The following is a 22026-nucleotide window of genomic DNA, read 5'->3' as shown; positions in this document are numbered from 1 at the left end:
TCAAATACTTGAAACTTCCCCACCCCCTGTCCCCCCTGAATTAAGGCTAAAATCCTGGGATTCTTGGTTTTGTTGTTAATGACTACTGTATTGAATAAACAAGGACCCTGCCTTTAAAAATGCAATGGGCTTTTTCTGTCCTGGTGTGTCTTGACTGGGGCTGCCAAAAATTTCCTCATTCAAACTCTGAAATAAAGTTGCAGTCTTGCTGCATGAAAATCAAGCACCTCATGGGCAGCAAGGTATTCAGGGATCTGAGATGTCCCCAGGGAACTGCTTACAGTTAGAAAATTCTTCCTGGTTCACTCACTTGGTACGCACCAGTTTCCACTGCAAGTCTTGTGGGGTGGCTGCTGGCGCATGCGAGGAGTTGTGCATTTCTTGTGTCTGATAAAAATTGTACAGCAGTGTGTTGCAGAACTCTTGACCTTACCCAGCAGGCAGCGTGACTGCGATTCATTTGGTAATGCAAGTTTTGTCAAGATAAGAGATTAAAGGACTTTTAAGATGGGTCTTCAGATGCCATTTCAGTAGAGTAGGTAATGGTTGGTTGCCCTGGTGTTTTTACACTATAAATCTGGCAGCATGCTTTCCCAAGGTAACTTGTTCTTAGTCTGGGTATGCTCTGTAAGACAAGTATTTTTATATCCTACATAGGAGTAAAATAAGCTTGAATAGGCTGATTAAGGTAGGACTATGGTAGAGGCAGTGACTAAGGTGGAAAAGCAATGGGTCATTAATGTGTGGGCTTTCTTTAAAAGAGCATATTGTTTTTCAGCATTCTTCCATTGTGCACATCAGGGTGTTCATCTTGGTTTGCAGTTATCAGTGATTTTCCCCTTAGATAAGTGACCAGTAGCTGAGCTGTCGGGCAAATGATTTCATGCCTGCACAGCCTGGGCTGGGCACGTAAAAGAGAACCAAAAACATTATGTGGCTGCTGCATTTCATAACTGCTGTAAAACAATCACAGTGGGGCTTTTCCTTTCCAAAATGTCAAGACAATAGAAGTATTTCTTCTAAAGAAAGAACAAATGGAGGAGGAAGGCTCTAATTGCCCTTTAAAAACAAAATCCCTATCTTGCTGTGCTGCTTCTGGTCTAAAATTAAAAGTTAGATTCATCTTTGAAGCAATGGAAGAATCTCCCAAGTAGCTTTCCTCTCTCCACCCAGCACGTGCCTGGGTTTCCCACTTGCTTTAGGAGCAAACCTCTCCTAGGGATAAGCTGAATTTTGTTTGTTGCTGCCAGGAGCAGTCAGATGGATTCAAATTTGGGGAGGCGAGGGGAGCAGCACACTGATCTCCCTTCTCCTTCTTCCAAAACAAACAAGGGTTGGATTTTTATTAAAACCACAGCTAAGTTTTGTTTCTTAAATGAAAACACACGCTTTATTGACTTTTTAAATCGGGTCTAGCCCTTCCAGTCATGTTCTGTTGTTAAGTGTGCCCTTCCCCCTGTCTCTCTCAAACCACTTGCAAGTGGAGTTTAATAACGAGTATGTTTTCATGTTCTTATAGTAAAGAGGGAGGAGATCAGGCTCCAGTTGCTCTGCTAATGAGACTCTTCGAGGAAATCTATCCCCAGTGTTCATCTCTGTTTCAATTACTTCTGTGATAGCTCACCTTCCCCCGTGCCTTGGTAGAAGGGCAGCTGCTTCACCAGCAGGAAAGGGATGAGATGCTAAAGCTGTTCTGATGTTTGCATTATTGATTTTGGCAATACTGCTCCTTCCATCCCAGACAGCCCTCTGCCTTCCTTCAGCTGTTGCCTCTGCTGAAAGAAGAAAGCAGCTTTCCCCTGACCTGCTATTTATGAAGAAGGGAGAATTCAGTTTTGCTTTATCTTATTTCTGGCTTCACTGTGCAAATGCCTTTGCTGGCTGATGAATGGAATAGAAGCAAACAGGATTTCATGTTTGAAACATCGAAATGAATGGTTTCCTATCCTTGCTGTGGGACTTAGTTAAATGCCATATGGGTCTTTGAAAAGCTGTTCACTGGAACTTGCTTGCAGGTCTGACTTAGAGCAGTAGGTGTTAACCACTAGTTTCCCTCTGATGTTAATGCCGCTTTGGTTTGATGGTTTTGGCCACTCTTCCTGCTTGCCGGCATTCGTTATGTACGTCTCCTCGGCATGCTGAGCCAGGCTGTGACTTCCACAGATGTATAGTTGGCTGTGCAGTGGGTTTCTCAGGCTTTCATTTCTTCACAAATATGCCTGCGCTGGCAAGAGGCAAGCCGACCATCACAGTGGTCTCACAGAACAGCTCTCTTTTTATCCCCTTGCTCCTTTTAACTAAGGGGTTTTCTGCTGATGCTGGGGTCTGGAGGAGGCCAGTGGCAAATATTATGAAATGTCTTCTCCTCGCTGCCTGCCACAGAAGAAATACTGGATTCTGCTGATGTGAAGCTGTGACTTGTTTTTTGTGTGTGTTTGGTTTTTCTCTCACACTTGGAGTCTCAGCAGACTGTCCTTGCTGGAAACCCAAAGAAAGGTGAGTGGCTGGAGATGTCTCAATACCTCTTATCAATGGAATATCGATGCTTTCAGTGAGCCTCACAGAACACTAAGTGAAAAAAGGCATCTAACTGGCTTCAGGAGACCACCCTATAATATTGCGTGTAGTAGTGCAGAGAATTGGACACATATATTCAGTGAAATTCCATTGAAACCTGAAAGCTTGCAAATACCTTCTAGCACTACTGCTTCTGAGGAGGAGCTACATGAGAGAGGCTTGTGCTGCTACTGGGTGTGCTGTGCCTCTCTGGAGAGTTGTTGCAGAATTGTGTGCAAACAGAATGAACTACAACAAGCACTAAATCAGTTTAGTATCTTGTCTACTTTTTTCAGTTCCTGAACACTTGACATACAGCTACAACTACATCTTTACAGATGTATTCTTCTGTGCCATAGTGCTGGAGTTACCACACATGGGAAATGCTGCTCTGATGAAGACAGAGCAATTTTGCCAGAACTAAGAGTTGGAGTGTGTGTTCATGGAGTAATGTGGCTGGGCTTGGGCAGACACTCACTGCAGGAGGTAGGTCAGTTTGGTGGTGCTGACTCAAATAAGGCTTGTTTGGAATCTATATTACTCATTTAACAAAGCTGTATAAATCAAGTGACTTTTCTAGTGAATGCTTTCAGGCCCTGGCTACAAGGACAGTGGGAGAGGAGTGAGATGTCTGATTATTGGTAATCAACCAGCTGTTAATGAAGTATATTCTCAGTTTCTCAAATTATGCAGAAGAATTTTTGAGTGGGTTGAATCCAGTATCCAAACTTGAATGGGCATGTTTTGAGGCTAAGTGTTAGGTACAGTTGTACTGGAATACCTTATAGCAAAGGTAGGGTGGAAGATCTTTTGTCTTAATTACCTAAACAAGCTTAGGCTGGAATATGTTTTCGTAAGGTGGTGTCGTTTTTTGCAGGATTAAGTCTGTAACCTGGTGTTAGCTGGCTTTCATTCCCTGGGAAGTAAGTTGACCACCTCTTCTGGATTGCTAGAGTTGCGGACAAAAGGCATCCAAACATGCATAGTAAACTAATAGTGATAGTTCAGCATTTAGTTCTCATTCTCCTGTTCCACGGAATGGCTCTTTGGGTTACTCTCTTTTGACAGAGCTGCGTGACTTGTAAGTCTTCTGTAGACTCAGTGCATCCTTCCTTCAGCAGCTGCTTGTTTCATAGGTTGCAGCTTAGCAATCACCACTCCTGAAGAAGAAGGGATGTTTTGGGAAAGTCCACTGTAAGTGGTAATACGAAGGGAGTCAGGAAAGTGGCGCTGGTTATTCAAAGGAAAGGGAGATAAGAATCATTCCAGGCAGCAGTGTTGTATATGGGCATTTTGTACTCCTTGGCTTTTCCCAAACATAGCTGTTTCCACCTCTTCCTATGTTGTCCCTGCCCATATCTGTGACTTGGTTTTGACTCCTGTCTGTAGAGAGCCTGTTAGTGTCATCCTTTGTTTCCTGTCCTTTAAATCGCTTCTGGAGTTCAGTAAAGCGCACACGCACACACAAGTGATTGATAAGCCTTTAGGTTACAGAGCAGCTTTTACTTCCACTGCTCCCAAGAGACTGCAGTGTGGTTTTGGGCCAGCCCTGTTCTTGTTCAGACATCTCATAACATGTCTGTCAGGTGTGCTTTCTTTCCCTCCCTCTCCTGTTTTTCTTGATAGGTGCGTGAGATCATCTTTTACCACCACCCCCACCACCCTTTTCCCTCCTCCCATCACCTGACGTGTACTGTGCAGACTGAGATTTTACTCTGTGGTCTCATCTTTGCAGGGAGCAAGAATTCTTTACTGGGTGCAGCACTGCTGCTGGCTCAACCTCCTGTCTCCTCTGCCTTTAGTACTGTTTTTACGCCCTGCTGTACAAGTGAAGCAGTAAAACTCAGTGACTTAAATGGCCGTCAGGAGAAGCATAAGGAATAGCCATGAAATGGCTTTTAGGGTAGGATAAAAGTTTGCTTGGCATATGTTGCTGGGTTGTAGGTACTGTGTCTTTTGTGGTTTTAAGCAGTCCTGCTGTCTTTCAGCAGCACTGAAGTGGGATGGTGTACCTCCTGCCCTCTTGTAAGTTATGCTCGGTCTTCACAAAGGAGTCACCCATACATGATGTGATAGATCTATCCCTGCAGGCTAAAGAGCTTACAAAGCGCTGTTCCTTGAACACATATGCGGACTTTGTGCCATGTAATCCACCTGTCTGCAGAAAGAAAAGTGTCTCGAAGGAAGTATTTTGGGCATCCTTGTCACCTCAAGCAACCCACCTTCATGGAGTAGGGAAGCTTGAAGTAACTGCTGTGTAGAAGTAGTTGTCTCTGCTGTTTAGGAGCTGATGACTCCTGAGAAGCAGAAGGGATTTTGAAGTCCAGTGAGCTTCATGGCATTGTGGAGTTCCACCACACTATGTGAGTTAATGGGCCCAAACTGGACCTAACAAGCAGAATTTAATGATTAATCCAAGTGCTGTGTTTCAATCCTGGCTTATCGAGGGGCCTGCACCCTCCTTGAAGCATGCTGAGGCACAAGGCAGGAGGAGGATCACAAAAGACGAGGCCCAGACCGTGAAGACTTGACCAACAACAGAAGCCAGAATTCACTGTCATGACAGAAAATAGATAAATCTCTGAAAGAAAATACTATTTTTATTCTGCAACTCGACAGCATATAGGACTGTGATAGTTAAACCATGGAGCTCATAAAGCAGGTCCAGCTGCAGCTCCAGTGACTTCAGTAGTGATGATGATACATGATAGCTGATGATGTGGCCCTCTAAATCTAGGTCCAGCTTTATAGGTGCCTGAAGCTAGAGTTTTTAATGTATCATTTGAAGATAAAAACAAAACCTTACTTTTTCTAGAGGAGAAATTAAAAGGTTTTGGTGTCAGGTTGGAATGGGGTTTTCTGCCTGAATACTGTTTTCAGTGGAAAGAGAGGAGGATAGAAATAAATTAGCATTTTGTCTCTAGATGGTGTGAATTGTGAACTTTTTCTTTATTTACTTCCTGAAATCTGCATTAAGGAAGGCATATCTCAGACTGAAGTGAGATGACTGAGGAAACTTAGAGAGGACCTCTGTAAAATAGACTAGTCTTTAGCAATGATTTCAGTTCCTTCCTCTCCCAAATGGATTCCAGCTTTCCTCAGTGCTGGCTGCAGTGCACTTTCTACCTCATGATCTCACGCCTGACCCTCTTTGTTTTCTTATCTTCTCCTGTGGCCAGCCTTCTAGGACTGTACAGACTTTTGACTCTTCTAAATGCTCTTAGCGCTTCTTTTTGGTAATCAGTGCTCCTTGTAATGTAGTCATCACCTCAGCACTACCCCCTCCTGTTCTCTTCCTCCCTCCCCCCCCCCCCCTTTCTGCTTATTTTGATTCTTTCTTTCCCTTTGTGCTGCTTTAAGTATCTCTGTTACTGAGTGTCCATGACAGCCTTTGGCTCTCTGCGTGTACACTGGACTACTGCCTTGTACGCCTCTGCTGTGAAATCCAGATTCTTTTGAGTGGATATCTATAAGCTTGACAGTCTGAAGAACAAGCTGTTCTTGCTTCTGTTTTTCTGGAAGACTTTTACTTAAGTAGCCACTTTTTTAGTGAGGTCAGCAAATGCTCAGATGCTTTCTGCTCCTTCCACAGTAGCACTTAACCCTGCTTTCATCTGCTGGCTCATCACAATGGCTTTGTTGGCCTCCATCGGTGACACTGGCCAGAACATACGCATTGCTTTAAGCTCCTGTCAAAACCTCCTAGGACAAACAACCCTGTCTTTTATCTGCTCTTACTCCAGATCTCACTCAATGTCAGATGCAAACCTTGCCTTTCCTTTAGAAGTTGTCACTTCAACATTTGACCAGATTGTTGAAGTGAGCTGTGGCACTGTTCCCTTTCCAGGTCCCTCTGCTACAACTGAAGAAACTCGCTATCAGTTCTCTGCATTTAGAGCAGAGGTTTATTTGCAGGGTTATACCCCTGTGTTTGGATACTTGGGAGTTTACATCCATGAGTGGTAAATCCACAGGCTAACTTCCCTTTCATGCTAGAAGGCTGTGTGCAGATGGCAGTCATCCTTTTGGAGCAAGTTGCTGGCCAGTAACAGTAGGAGCAGTGTGTGCCATGCAGTCAGCAATCTTTCTTTAAAGGCCTTTTTCTATGCAGATATATGCATACAGAGTGAACTGCCCCTCTGATGTTAGCCACATGGCCTACCTTCAGGGAGTACTTGCAGAGCTTTTCATTATCTGTTGCTCCAGCGTGTCTGTGTACACGTACGTTTCTTTTCCCAGGAGGAACTTGATAAGGCCAGAAGTTCTTCACTGTCCTTTTGATCTGGGGCTCCTTGAGGACTGGTAGGGAAGTTTCAAGAATTCATTCTGAAGCCAGGACAGATGGACAGCCAATTACTAGCTCACTATCACTGGGATTTTTGTTAATGATCCTTTAGATTTCTCCTCAAGTCCCTTATCTCCAAAGCAAAAGTCATTAGTTTATTTCCTGGCTGCTTTCCTCAGTAGCTCCTTTAGATGTGATGTCTGTATAGGCAGGTGATAACATCCATAAGATTGCTGATTACTGTTAAGGCATACAGAAGTAGTTGATACAGAGCTGTCATACACATTTGACTTTAACAGGCCTCTCTTGACTTGGAAAGAATCCTTTCCAAAGCAATGTCTACAAAATCAGACTTGGAGGAGGCTAGGCTCAGGCTTTTGAGCTAAGACAGCATAGGAAATACTTACCTCTAAGGACCAGTGTATTCAACCTGTGCTATAACTTCTTGGTCCTGAATTAGTAGCCTTCTGCTATAAAGTTACACATAGACTGCATGAAATAATCCTGTACTTCCAAATATTTAAGTGTTGGGGTTTTTTTTTGTCATCCCAGGAACTTCTTAGGAAGGGAGCAGGAGGACAGTAAAGTGGGAACTTAATAATTACATGGTAGTAATTTTGAGAGATGGCTGGCTGAAGGAAACCTTTCCTTATTTAGCTAGGAGAATTGAAAAGAACCAGTGAATGCATTTAATATCCCACAGCCAAAAAAAGGCTAAGGTGTAAATAATTTTATTAATATTGGTCTGTGGAACTGCTGGCACTGTTACTGCTATTTCATTAACCTGATGAATCCCAAACCTCTGGGCTCCCACAGGGAGAGGCCAGAAGCCATAGTCAGTGACCTGCAGGAACTAGCAATGACTTCCTCCCAGTTGCTCAGAGGCTGTCAAGGAGGAAGCATTTTTACTTGGCCACAAATCCCACTGCTTTAACTGGAGAAAGGTACTGCAGTGGGTTTTGGCATGCTGTAGCAATCCTGAAATCAAGCTAGGGTCATGCCATGGCACAGCCTATGGCAGCTTGAGAAGGTAGAGAAGATAGCCCAAGTTTGTAGTGCGAAGCATGGAAATGCATGCTGGAATTCTTCATAGATAGAATCTGTCCTTCCAGCAAAGCTGCCACCAGGCTGAATGTGGTCTTCATAACTGGTGTCTGTTTTTAGCCCTTCTTCAGAACTTAACAGTATCGATACTTCTTTCCTGCTGCCTCTCAGGTGTGTTTTCCGAAGGGTAGAACCCTTCGTTGTGGAAACAGAGTAAAGTTTTCACACTGAAAGTCTCTTTGCATCCAAAGTTGAACATAAAGCTGAGGTGGGCCTTCCCTTGTCTTAGGTTGCCTCTTCACAAGCAGAATCATCAATCAAGTTCAGTCAAGGCAAAGCTGCTTTATGAATTAAATCCAGATTGTCTTTAGGCCTGTTCTGCCTAGTTGGAAACTGTGAAATGTTTGATACAGTGTGGCCGTCTTCCAGATAGTAGTGGGCCAAAACAAATGAAAAGGCATAATTGAAAATTGTGAAATGCATGTTCATATGTATGTATGAACATGAAAAAAAACATATTTCATATACATATATGTGAAAATATTGCATTTTTTTTTACAGAAAAGATTTAAAGATTGTTTACAAACCAGTACTTTCTTTGCAAGCACTCCCTCAAACTTGAATGATCTCTATTTTCTGTTTAGAGTTTGAAGACTCAATGTACCAAAAATGTTGATGCAGTCTTTGCTGTGAAGATCTCTGCTGGGAGAGACTAGACAGGAAGGGCTGGTGCATGAGCAGAGTGAATCAGACCAATAGCTGGCAAATTATTTGCTTCTCCTGGTGGTTCACCTACCAATGCATCTGTTTCTTACTGGTGTGGTGCTGTTTTTTCCCCCCTCAACCTTTGTGTTGTGTGGAGCTGCTGAAGTGCTGCTTGTATTCATACAATCAGCAGTAATAAAAAGAAGTTTGCTTATCACCCTGGAGCATCCTGGGCAGCCTGGTTGCTTGTCAGGATGAAAGAGTGGAGGGTGGAGTTTAGTTAGCAAAGATCAGGTATGTCCATGGGCAGCTGGCAGTGGTGGAGGGCTCAGAGAGGGCCTGTTGGGTGGGTTTGGCAAACATGCGCTATCAGTGTGAATCTGTGATCCATGAATAACCAGAATTGATACCTGCTTTGTGTGTATTCCAGCTCTGTAATGAGCCAAATACTGTTCAAAGGGTCTCCCTGCCCTTGCTTGTGAGAGGTGTGGTGACAGTCTGAGCAGGTGTCCTCCTCTCTCCCAGCACTGAGTAGGAATCTGGCTTTTATTTGGGGGTGGGAATGCTGATGAGAAGACCCACGGTGTGTCTTCCCCTCTTTCAATTCTGCAGTGATAAACTGCTGAGAGTAGGACAGAGCTGTGCTCAGTGCTTGCTGGAGCATGTGGAAGCCACTTGTGCATGCTGCAGGGTGTTTGGTATGTTCTCGCAGTGGCAGTCCCAGCTTTATTTGACTCTTGCACTTCAAACTGTGGTGACTCTTTGCCTGCATTTATATATGGTCAGGTTTGAGTTGCAGGTATAAAGTAACTTTTAGTGAGCCAGCATCCCGCTAACAGCTCATGATTTAACTGGAAGGGCAGGAGACCTGTAAGAGTAATATAGCATGTCTAAAACAGAGCATCACAAAATCAAGCCTGTCCTAAAATAAAATGACAGCTCAAAGCTGTTGTAAGCTGAAGTCTCTGCATTCCTGGCAGCTTAGTATCAGAATATGTATAGCAGTTTGAGCCCTCACAGTGACTTGGGGGTGTAATAGCGTAACATAGCATACCTCTTTCTGCACAGATGTCCTCTGAGAGGGCAGGACCACATCTCTCTTCTGCTATCATTTTCTACCCTAAACAAGCATTGAGCAATGTTTTCCTGCATTTCCCATTCCTCTCATGTTAGCTGCTGCTCACATTTTGCAATGATTCTTCACCAGTACACTTTAGGTTGGTCTTCTAGATAAGCGTGCATGTTAATGACACAAATTGGTGTGGTATTTCAGGTGTTAGCTTTTAATTGGAAGTCCCTTCCCAAGTAAGTTTTCAAGTCTAACAATAAACAGGAATTCCTCTCTGTTCTGCACGCCACTGACAGCATGACTTCCTCTGATGCAAATTAAAGGATTCGATCCAGCATATTTTTTACATTAGAGGTGCTGACAGGTTGTAACACTGTAAATTTAAAGAGCTAGAATCTCTTGGCTGTGTTGCTGGCAGAGGGTGACAGCGGATGGGACAGAGCAACAGCTTTCATGCTCTATTAGACATGCGAAGAGGGGAGAATGGGGGTGGGAAGAGGCTTGATACAGTTTGTTGTTCGGTTTTGGTGGGGTTTTGGGTTGTTTGTTGGTTTTGGTTGGTTTTTTTTTTTTTTCTTTTTTTTAAATGTGGCCTTCCCTACTAGAACAATTGAGAGAAATTATCAGTATTGATCTTGTGTAAATTCACAGAAACAAAAGAACTTCTCCTCCCTCATTCTGAATCATTGTGCTTCACAATGCAAGAAGCCTGAACTTTCTTGCTGTGCTTGGCTGCCTTATCTTGCCCATAGACTCTGAGGCTTGATACAGAAGTTGCATTTGGAAGTGGTGAAAACTTGCAGTAGGCAGCAGAGCCAGCAAAGCCCCCTATGAAAGGAACTGTCATTCGGAATTTCAGCCTGTCTCAGTGGCAGAACTTACTGTGCAAATGTTGCGCCCGACACCAAGTTCTCAAACTTCACAAGGTACTGCTATTGTATTTGCTTTAGCAATATGGTCACTTGCATCCATTTATCTCCATTGTAACACAAGTGATTTCTTGAAATGGATATAGCGAGAGTACAAGGGCAGGCTTTTTTTGAAGAGTCTGCAAATATTTGTGGCTGGTGATGTGTGTGCTTCCAGCTGTAATATCTGCATGAGCAGCTAATACAATCTGCAATAGCTGCAAATGCCAGTTAGGGACAGTTTGGGTGCTGCTCCAGGCACTGGTACCTCAGAAATGGAAATTCTAAAGCAAGTTCCAGAGAGCTGTTTTCTCATGAGAAGAAGTGAACCACAGGTCTTGTTAACAATGTCTTTGCAAAGGCACAGTTTCTGTCTGCTTAGAAAACGAGAATGTGTAAAGTGCCCTGCTGAGGGGACAGCAGAGATCTGGTATTTTATTAGAAGAACATGAAAGCTCTCTTGCAAGGCTTTTATTTTGTGTTTTGGGGGTTGAATAGTTAAAAACCTGTGCCACCTTTGTTTATGCCTGTTAACCCATTGGCAGCTGATAGGGCATAGACTATACACAGTTGAAGAAGATAAAACCTGAGGATTAAAGCATCTTAGTCAAACTGTTATATCTTATTTTCCTGTCTGCTTAAGGCATCTATAAATTCCAGAGGACAAGAGGGAAGAGTTTTAAGATGGGGAGAAGGTGGCAAGGTGTCTCCTGCTTTCTGAATCAATGTAGTAAAGGGGTCTGCGTCCCCACTGTTTGCAAATCACTTTGACAATAAGGCATTGTTGCATGTGATCCTTGCTCATCAAGTGTCCAGCTTGTACCTTTTAGAAAGTGTTTCTGGTAATGAAGGCAGTCAGCACACTGTGGAAAGAATAAATCCTCTGAGGATAGTGGATCTGTTAGAATTAGACAGGAAAACCAGCTTAAGGACCTTCCTCAATTAGTACACTTTCTCTCAAGTGACTGCTTGGTGGTATTCTCACAGCTTCTTAGCCAGCCTTCGGCTTGATATTCTTCTGAGCTGTAAGCCTGGCTCTTTGCTGGTCCCCTCACTATCTGCTTAAAGGTTATAATAATGCATCTCTGCTAGCCGTTTTTGAAGGTAAACTTTTAGCACAAAATGTGAATAAGCCACATGAAGAGTTTATGTGGAGTAAAGGAAGACTTCCTTAGGTACCCTGCTGTGCACCCTTTAGCACTGCTTATCAGGCAGGTGGCAAAGGCATAAATCTCTAGAGGTTATGTAGTGAATGGATGTGCTGAAAGCCCTTAATTCCTCAGTTTATTCTTACATTTAGCTAGTGAATAGTTGTCATCCTGTACAGTATTAAGCATCTCATGTGACACATAAACAGCCCTCTTAATTAGTCAGTCTCTCATTTATTGATACCTCCCTCAAAGCTTAGTTTGACCAGTACAGAATGGGTTTGGGTGGGTTTTTCCACTTTGTTTTCTCTTGTTCTTTCTAACTGGCTTGCTCACACCTTGCACATTCTTGAAGGCAGTCAGCTGTAGCTTCAGGAAGACTGTCAAAGTTGCTCAGTCTTGCAGCTCTCCACCCTGTTCCTCTCTATGCTGAGCTGCTCTGGTTACTGTGCCCATGGGTGCCCTGTGCCACCACCCCTGGCTTCCATTTGTGAAGGCTTCCTTCAGCTGGCTTTTCTCCACATTCATCCTGCTGCCCAGATTGAGAGAGCAAGGTGGCAACTGCTCTGGCCTCGTGCTGAACGCATCTTCAGTGTTCAAACCTGCTGTGCTAAAAAACCCTGCAGACATCAGGCAAGGGCAGTACAAGTATCTAAAAGGACTCACCACTTGGTGTGATCCTAATATCTGATGTTTTTCTTAAGTAATTGGGATAACTTCTAGAGGTCTCTTAATTTTCAGGCATGTTAAGCTATAAATTACGTCTGAATTGAAAGTTTTATGACTTGTGAATTGGAGATTCCCTGTTGGCCATACTTAACTAGAAGTACTGAGGCACAAACTTGTTTAAGCTGGTAAACATAGCTGCTGCCTCACCAGTTGGTGACATTATTTCCTTCTGGGTATTCCCTGTTGGCTTCCAAATCACTGCCAAGGTATATAGAGTGACTCACTTCTTGTAGCACTTCCAAGATGGAAATTCTTAAGTCTAAGCTTGGAGGTGACAATAGTAATATTTTTTTACTTACTTGATAGGTTAGTGGTTGGGGTGAGCCCAAAGGTGACATGTCCATATCCAGTAACTCGCCAGCTAGCAGCTGCCTCTTGCATGTTGAGTGCATTTGTGTGGGGCTGGCTTTCTGTTTGGAAAATGTGCTCAGACAGCCCTGTAGTTTTAGGGAGGTTTTTATGTTGAGCTTCAGCAGAAAGCTCCCATTGTGAAGGAGCTCGGGCTGACTCTGCATAACATGACGAAGCTCCTACGCAGCACCCTCCCACAGCCTGTCAAACCGACAGTGCGATGCTGGCTCCGCATGTAGGAGCGGTGAGAGCGCTGGGAGCTATTGGCTAACGTGATTATGAAGCTAGGAATCTCCTCCTCGCTTCCTGTGGGCTGTGTAACACAAGAGCAAGACTTTTTAATTAACACAACAATCTGAAGCGAGCGAAAGAGCAGAGCTCAGCTAAAACAGTTTCCCCAGCTGTTTGGGCAAGCAGATGATGTGAAATCTGGCATGTTAACTTTACATTGGCCTTTGACTGATCTGACAGGAGAGGCATAAAACCAAACAGAACAGTGGTACTTTCTCAGCAGAAATGTGTGGTACAAATGAGACTTTCCTTTCCATTGCCTGGCTTTTTGATATCTGCGAAGCCTAGCTGGTCTTGAATGCCTCACCATTCTTTCAGAATACTTCAGATAGTCTTAGGACCAGGATTTTCCAGTTGTCTGTCTTTCCCAGACAAGCAGGTGATTCACAGCCACAGCCCTTTTCCCATTTCCTTTCTTAATCTTTCAGTACTGTATCTGTGTATTAAAAGGTGGAGACTAAGGGCTGGAAGTGATTCCTTTCAGCTAACCTATCATTTGACTTGCCATGGCCAAAGGCTTGACTTGTGTGAAATGAACAGAAACAAAGGCAAGATGACCTGTCTTGCGTAGAGTTTTAGTGCAGTGATCTGGATGTTAAATTGCATGCACGCAGAAGGAGAAGCTGGAGCTGAGCATTAAATATGATCTGGATGGGTAAAGGGGAAAGAAGGTGAGGAAAAAGATTTCCTACCCCTGTATTTCATTTTTTGCCCTTGCTGCAGCTCCCTGGATTAATGTGGTGTTAGCTGCGAAGCCAGGGGCAGGTGTTGTTAACTTTGAAACCTGTCTAACCTGCCTTCTTGGTGCTCTGTCTGTCCCTCAGCATGGGAGGAAGCACTCGGATCTCTTCAGTTTCTGCAGGAGGGGCTCTGTGTTGATGCTGTGCCTGAGGGCTGTACCAAACAGTAAGGTTCTGCACTTCTGTTCTTGGCCACTTTAAAACATGTCCATCAGGCTTAACGTAAGCATAAAGCAAGCATCTTTTTAAACCTGAGAGTGAGTTGTTGGTTCTTAATGTTGATCTCTATGCTGTAGCCACAAAACTTTGTGGAGTTGGTAGACTTTAAATAAGCAGTTTCATTAGCTACTGTATTAATAAGTACACATTAAAATACAGCACAACTTAGTGCCGAGTGTTTGTATACCCCCCCAAGGGCATTTTAGCAAGAAGACACATTGATCACATCAGCCTGTGAGCCAGTGGTTTTGTTTAACATAACGAGTACTCTTCACTTTTAATGTCCTTGGAAGAGGTTTTTTTCTGAAGATAGAATGCATCATCAAATAAAAATTCTTGTCTTGGTCACCACTTGGCTCCTGTTGTGGGAATTTAGTATGGATTAGTAATACTGCCTGATCTTATTATTGAAGATCTTGCCAATTCCTGATGCTGTCTAGCAATGTGAGAGAATGAGGTGAGGAAAAGCATGGCAAAGGAACAGTGGGCTTTTGTCTAAAGAAAGCTATGGGGCTTTAAATTCATCCTTGTTTCATAGGGGGAGGGGTATTTTCGTGTGTGTGTGTGTGTGTGTGTGTGTGTGTGTGAAGACATGAACTGGCTGCTCACAGTAGTACCAGCCCAGGAGGGACTGAAAGTGGGGGAAGGCCTCCCAGATAGAGGCGAGAAGTGGTAAGCTGAGGTTACTGGTAGCAATCAGTGTGTCTGGGCTTGGATGCAGCTTGTATCAAAGCTTGTCAGAGTCAGCTTAGCATGCACTTGCCTTTTGTATTGGGAGGATGCTTCTGTTGAAAGCATTCTTGGAAACAGACTATGCTGTGTAATGAAAATAAGTCCTAACGTACCTCATCTGTTCTTTCCTTCCTTTGAACTGTGCAAATCCCTCCTCCTTCCTTTAAAGCTGCTGGGCTTTGCGTAACCTCTGATGTATTCTCCAGGTTTATAGCTTAACCATTCTAATGGGAGCTTAGTCCCTCATGAACACTAAGTTTTTATTTTTAGCACTATGGGATCCACAGATGTAAAGTGCTTTATGTAATTAGCTCTCTTGTGTGGGATGCTCTTCTTTAAGGTGACTTTGCTGAAACTTACAATGGAGGTAAATCAGTCAGTGCCCACCGAATAGCTGCACGGCTGTGGTCTGGCCACAACTTAATTTCTCTGGGCACAAGAAGAGCCATGTCTATGCAGTTCACTCAGAGCAGAGATCAGGCTGTGGATACTGTATGTTCTTTAAGGTGTATGTTTGCCATTTCCCCACAACGATGTCACTTCACAACAAATGTGGTGATGACTCAGTGTTATCTCCTGTGCAACAGGATAACTGAGATCATGAAAGGAATTCCGAGTGGCAGGAATACTGGGTGTAGCAGAGCATGGCAGTAGGAACTTCTGCTCTGTTCACAGTGTCAGGAGATTGCTATTAGCAGAAAGGAGGGCTGAACTTAATAGCATCCGTGTTTAGTACCTCTGGAGCAGCAGTGCCATCAGAGACTTGCTGCTACTACTAGCTGTGCTTCCATTCAAAGTAACTTGTTTGCGTGGAAGCTGGAGCTCTGTACTGTAGTGTTTGGTGTAACTTTGCTGGTGAAACACATGGAGTAACTTGTGCTCCCCAGGAGGCATACTGATGCTGGTGTTCATTAAGGAAACAAAATGCATACTGAGCCCTCAATCGGGTTCAGTAAGTAAAGAGAACGCTTTCTTACATATGAGTGGGTGCATGTCAGCTTCACTTGCCATGTGTCACGTTTTGTTCTGGTATCACGGAACCTGATCTAATTCTTTAATTTCTGAATAATCACTTCCTGTCTGCCACTCCCTTGTTTGTATCATGTGCTCACAGGAAAAAACACTGTTGTTTTTAAAAGCAAAAGGTACACCAGCCACTAGGTTACCACACTTGTATAATGATGGGGTGTCTCAAAAACTGTTTGAAGAAAGAAGCCAGGATTTTTAAGTGGCGCCGACATCACTGGTGTACTTTGGGGAGTTTTCTTCTGCTTGTTTGTTTTTTCAGTCTTGGCAGATCAGTGCTTGATATTCTAAGAAAGAGAAACTTCACCATCCAGGTAGTGGCCATCTGAGGGCTGGACCCCTGAAGTATGCAGGTCATGCAAACTTCCACAGCTTTTGCAGAGTCCCCTCAGGTGCAAAGTTTTCCCAAGCCACAGCCTTTAATTACTTTGTGTATGCAGTTGGGCATGGAGCCCTAGCCACTGGTGGAGAAAAGAACACAGTATTATAAAAATCATGTTGGGGAAATCACTTGGCCAGTAACTCTACAGAGCTGATCCTTCTGCCAGAATTGCCATGATCCTTTAAGATGCTTTTACGTAAAACATGCAGTTTTTACTGACAAAAGTGGGATGAGTTGAGTGCCTCTTGCTTTCTGGCGGTGGCCAGGCAAGGATATTGCTAGTCTAACAGTAAAAGTAACAGATTTATTTTGTTCTCAGCTGGAGAAGCCATGGTAGTTATGTTTGAGACAAGGCTTCCTTTCTGTTTCGAGGAAGAGGGGTGGGGACATGGCAGTGACCTTCTTGCTTCATGCTGTTACTGCTGCTAAGGAAACAAGGTGGTAACATGCTGCTGTAGCCCAGATAAGTGCTGCCAGGACAGCTGAGGTTAGGGGTACCACATGATGGGGTGGGGTGAAAACCACAGGGGTTATGATAAACTTCACATTGATAACTTGTGAGACATAATCTTTAAATATCCACTGTTATGCTGCAGAGTAAAGGTGTATTGTGGAGCTTATCCCTCCATTGAGACAACCAACGTGTGTTTGGCTCTGTAGGGGGGATGTGCATGGGGCAAATCCCGGATAGGAAGCCCTCCTTGGACTGACTTTCTTCAGCCTTTCCTTAGCCTGTGGGCAGGGGCTGGAGATACAGTGTTCATCTGGGGGCAGCTGTGCATTAGGGATGGGGATGGCATTTTGTTTCCCAAGTGGGAACAAAGAAGAAGTGGGAACTCCGTTCTTCCTAGCCATCTCTGTAAGGTGGATCAGCTCTGCACTGCCTGGCACAGGCCTATTGAGGAGCAACTGAGTTCTCAAGAAAAGTAGCACTTGCTTGTGCCCTTGGGTTTAATCAGGAAAACTCTTATTTTGCACTCTGCAGGCAGCTTTCGCTACATGTCATGAGGAAAGAGGGCTTCATGGCCTGCTTTGGTTATATCTAGAAGAAGCAATGTGAGGTGAGCAGCCTTGCCCTCTGAAAGAGGAAGGGTGCTGGGGAAGTCAAGTGTTACAGACACAATTTGAATGGTAATAGTTAGATTGTGCTCTTGACTTTGCTTCTCCTCCACATTAGAAAACAGACCATTAAATAAAATTACATAAAACACATTTGCTTTGTATCAGCAGTGCTTTGAGGTTGCTCCTCTCTTGTACCCCGCAACCTGAGGGGTCTTCGTTTTTGCTTCACTGCTTGGGGCTCTTTTTCCATTGCATCATTCCCATGTCTGAAGCACAGGGTTGCATTGGCCGTACTCCCTTGGTGCATAGGATACTGGCTCCAACTTGCTTCTGTCATGGCTTCGTGCTGCTCCTTCTCCTCCTGCCTGCTGGCCTGCTCCAGCCTGGCCAACAGGGGACTGGGAAACGTGTTGTCTGGGGCAGTGCTGCCTGGTGGGATTCCCACAGCCAGGAGGGCCCCAGGGTGCATCCAGGAGCCTGCAGGTGGAGGCGAGAACCTGCCAGTGCCATAAGGCCCGGGGCATCCGAAGCAGTGGGGCTGATGAGAGAAGGTGCAGCCGTGCAGAGCCTTGCGCAGGGCTGGCCTAGGAGGGGTGTTTATCCTGTGACTCATCCGACTCCAGCCAGCAAAGTTTGGGAGACTCCCAGAGGTCGCGACTTGAAAGACAAGTGCTGTAATTAATTTCTTATGGCACGCTTGTTTGGAAATCTTTTTAATTCCGCGATAAGAGGCAAAATCTAGACTTTGTTTATGATCTGCCAGCTTGGAGGCAGGAACCAGAAAAGTGCTTTGTAAAGCATTGTAAATGTGTTTTCTCTCCCTCCCCACCGCTGCAGGATGTATGTGGCATTATCACGCCACAGCAGTGAAGCTATCAAAACACAATTGCAGCCTTTTTTTTTTTTTTTTTTTTTTTAAGAGAGAAAAGAGATCCTAGAGGAATTTTAGCTGCATAAAAACACCTCTTTTCTGAGAGGTGCTAGCAACTTTTTAGACCAATCCAGGGTAAAGAGTGGGGAAGAGACAAGACCACTGCCTGTTTCTTTGAGGCTTAAATCTTCATTAAATATGAACTTGTCCATAGTTTGGGGATTTCTTTTTTTAGTTAATTTTACTGGGACGTTAGAAGTCTAAGTGAAAAGGCACTTCCTAGCTTACCTGTCTGAACTAGCTTGTGATGAATAAGGTGTTACTCAGCAAAAGAATGCATGAGAAAGAAGTACTTCAGAACAGAAAACAGTTTTTCTTGGTAGTACCGTTGTATCTCACAGATTTAATGCTTGCAACAATTGAATGTGCCCACTGCCACCTTGAATAAGCTGTTAGTGCTCTCAGCTCTGGGATATGTTTTCTTTCTAAATAGGAAAAGCCACATGCATGCTACAGAAATGTGATTAGCAGTTACCTGAACAGGATGATAGATGATTTTTATCACTATCAGTTTTGCTTTCAGCGGGGCAGGGAGGAGGACAGGAGAGGAGAGCACCTGGCAGAGAAAGTGAAGGTATGTGGCAGAAGGCAGCAGGAGAGAGTGTGAAATACCTTGTTAGATTCAGTTCCCTTGGGTGAGCTGCAAGGTGTGTTAGCTGGGTAATACAGGTCCTGCCTTCCCAGCCTTGCTCAGCTCTGCTGGCTCTTCAGCAGAACCCTGAAATGGTTTTCAGTGCTGACAAAGTTCCTTCTGAAAGGAGGAAAGACTGTTTTAACATCAGTGTCTCTAGGATGACAGTTCTGATCAGGTTCAGTATTGCACCTCTTCAAAAACTTTTCCTTTGACCTCTGCTGCACACTACCTTGATTTTGTGCTGCCGTTCTAAGCTTCCTTTACAGCTTCTTCTGAGACTGAGGAAAACATTTTTCTTTCTTCTCAGAGGTATAGAATTTATATTCTGAATGAATAGGATCCTGAGGTGAATCTTTATTGTTATTATTATTTGTGGTGGCTTTCCAAATATTGAAGTTGTGAAAAACAGAACGGTATTCTCCTGAATTAGCTCTTTGGGTCAGTCTGTTAACTTCTTAGCTTCCAAGCTTTAGACTTCTGCAAAAAGTAACTGGTTTTCTCCTACCACTTGGGAAACAGTTATCCTCAGTACTTGCAGAATACTTGATAAAATACACCACTTTTTTGTGTTGTTCATAAGATTTTTACTGCAGCTGCAGTGCATGGTAAGAGTTATTGTAGCTGGGTTTCTCATTTTGCTTCATTTTGTTTTGCTTTGCCTAACGTGCACACATTTACTTCTGTAAAGGAAGAGATTTCCGTTGTGCTTGTATGGGGAGCAGAGGGTGCTCCCCTCAATTCCCTGATTTTCTGAGTGAGCGGAAGAGTGTGTTTGTTGCAAGTAAAAAATTGAGTGGGTGGAAAAAAAGTAATTAAAGGGCTGTTTTTTAATAACGTTAAACGTTAAAGTTCATGATGATGACTTGCTGAAGAGATTGCATGTAATTATAGGTTGGAGAGTGGTGCTTTTGGAGGGTGTTTCCCCCCACAAGCGTCTTTGAATTGGGTTGATAACTACCCCATTTTGATACCATCAGCTGAGTGAATACAATTTTTGATGGCTGTTGGGAGATGCTGGATACATGTTGATAGGCTTCATTCGTCAGGCTGTGACCGGATGGAGAGCCACTTACAGGTAATGTTATTACTGTCTGCATGCATCACTGACCCATTGCTGCTGCTGGGTGCTGACTGGCCTGGGAAACAGTCTTGCCAATAAAGCCACCATATCAGCACCTGCAGCCTTGGGGTGAACCTAATAATGATTGAGGCCTGAGATGTGCAAGAGAAACATGACGTTCCTCAAATTCCCACTGACCCACCGCAAGAAAAGGGAAATACTAACCAAAACAACAACGAAGCCAAAGCTCAAAATCTACAATTTTCTTATGCTGCTATAACATAACCTTGCAAATGTGGTTTATGGAAGAAAACAGGGGGAGAAGAGATGTTTGAGAGTAGAAGAGACGTCACATATGAAACTTAGAAGAATAAAACCCTGACAGTCCTAGACACTATCCAGAACTTTACCAGTGAAATTTGTAGTCCTGTAGCTGGCTTTTGGGCTAGTTTTGGGAGCTGGGTTTGGATGTTTCTGAGGGCAAGGATAGCTTTCGGAGGCACAAGCCTGGATGCTTGTTTTTACACTTGGTAGCACCTTTCTTCTTCAAAGTCCTTGCTTGTTTCACGGGGCAGACTTGCAGGTCAAGCAACAGCTCCTGCTCCTTCGAAGCAGTGCAGCAAGTCAAAACCATCGAGTCTTCTCTTGAGAGGGGAAGAGGTTCAGCAAGGGAATGGTGGCCTCTGATGACAAGCAGTGAGAAGTGCAGGAGGCCACACCATCAGTGCAGACTAAATTCCCAAGAGGTTATCTTGATTCTCAATGCAAGCAGCGTAAAAATGTTTCTTATGCATGTCTGACACCGTGAAGAGAGCCTGACACTTAATACAATTAAGGTTTGCTTGCTCTAGCATGCTAAATGAAGGAACAAAATGATATTCACTTTCTTGAAAGAGGGTAGGATATTTTAAGTTCATAAACGGGTTGGGAGTAGAAAGACATGTTTGTGTTCCTCAGTTTTTAATCCTAACCTACTAATGAATGCTTCCTAAGTAGGAAGGCAAATTTATCTGCTTAATACTGAATCACCATAAAGGGAAAGTTGCTTTTTGCTGAACTGCAATTTGCTAGGTTTAGCAGGGGCTAACCAGAGTAGGATGGTGTTCTCACATTTTCTTTCTAGGGCAGTTATTTGGTGACATGTCTTTTAAAAAACATGTTACAGAGTTTACAGCCTACGAACAAGCGTCTGGAAAGCCTTGTTTAAGAAACTAAAGGATTAAGGGTCTCAAGGATAACATGCTCTACTGTTAATTTGAATTTGTCTCTTTTAATCTTGTTTGTGCTTTAAAAGCCCTGTTGAATGTCGTAGGTAAACCATGTTTAGGTAGGCTTCTAAATGTTGATGAGATCGTGTCCAGTCCTTGTGATATGAAGAGAGAGAGAAGAGAGTGTGTATGTATCTGTGCGTGTGTGGAATACATGACTTTTCGATGGAACAGCAGCTACAACTACTTTACCTGCTATATGTTTTTCAGATTGGTTCACCCAGAGGTTGCTGGCAGCAGCAATAGCTGGATTTTTTTTAATATTCCTGCAATACACAGAATGCAGTGTTAGCATTCAGATAACCTTATTTTTCTCCCTATTAAATACTCCTTGATGAGTGATATTGGCACTGGACCTCCCCCTGAGCCATAGTTCACTTCGTATCTGTTTCCTCCTAAATCCCTTTGCCTGTGGTCAGCCCTACAGGTCATAGACAAGAGACTGCCAGCTTATTTGTTGTCTGATTACTTTCCAAATGCTTTTGGTTTTAATCTGAGAAAACAGACACTGAATGCAACTTGAGTCAAACATGGGCAGTGTTTTGTAGCTGGGACACAGAAGGTAGAAGGGTTAAACATGACACGTTCTCTTGAAACGGTTTTATGACTGCTGCTAATTTGAGTGCTCAGTATTAGGGATCTGTTGGATGGAGGGGTTACCCTTCACTATTAATGTGACTCATTGGCCTCCTTCCCAAGCTGCCTGAAGTGCTGCTCTCCCTAGTGGAAGTAATTTTGTCTTTGAAGTACTTTCCAGAGCTGTCAACTAAAGTTCCACAGTTCCCAGAGGAAATAATAAGGCATGAGTGCATGTACACTGAAAACGTAGAGTCTGAAATGAACTGTTCCTATAGGAGCCTGGCAGTCTGCTTCTCTGTGGAATTCA

The 22026-nt window shown here is 43.7% G+C and overlaps 1 protein-coding gene across 1 annotated transcript in view; it reads left to right on the top strand.

Moving 5' to 3' along the window:
* The window catches only part of PARD6G (par-6 family cell polarity regulator gamma), a 63121-nt gene that overhangs the window by 33997 nt on the left and 7098 nt on the right, over window positions 1-22026 (top strand). The gene's annotated exons all lie outside the window — the stretch shown is intronic.

The sequence above is a fragment of the Lathamus discolor genome, chromosome 2 (genome assembly GCF_037157495.1).
Source record: "Lathamus discolor isolate bLatDis1 chromosome 2, bLatDis1.hap1, whole genome shotgun sequence".
NCBI lineage: Eukaryota > Metazoa > Chordata > Aves > Psittaciformes > Psittacidae > Lathamus > Lathamus discolor.
The sequence above is the reverse complement of the archived record's forward strand: the minus strand, read 5'-3'. Positions and strand labels throughout refer to the sequence as shown.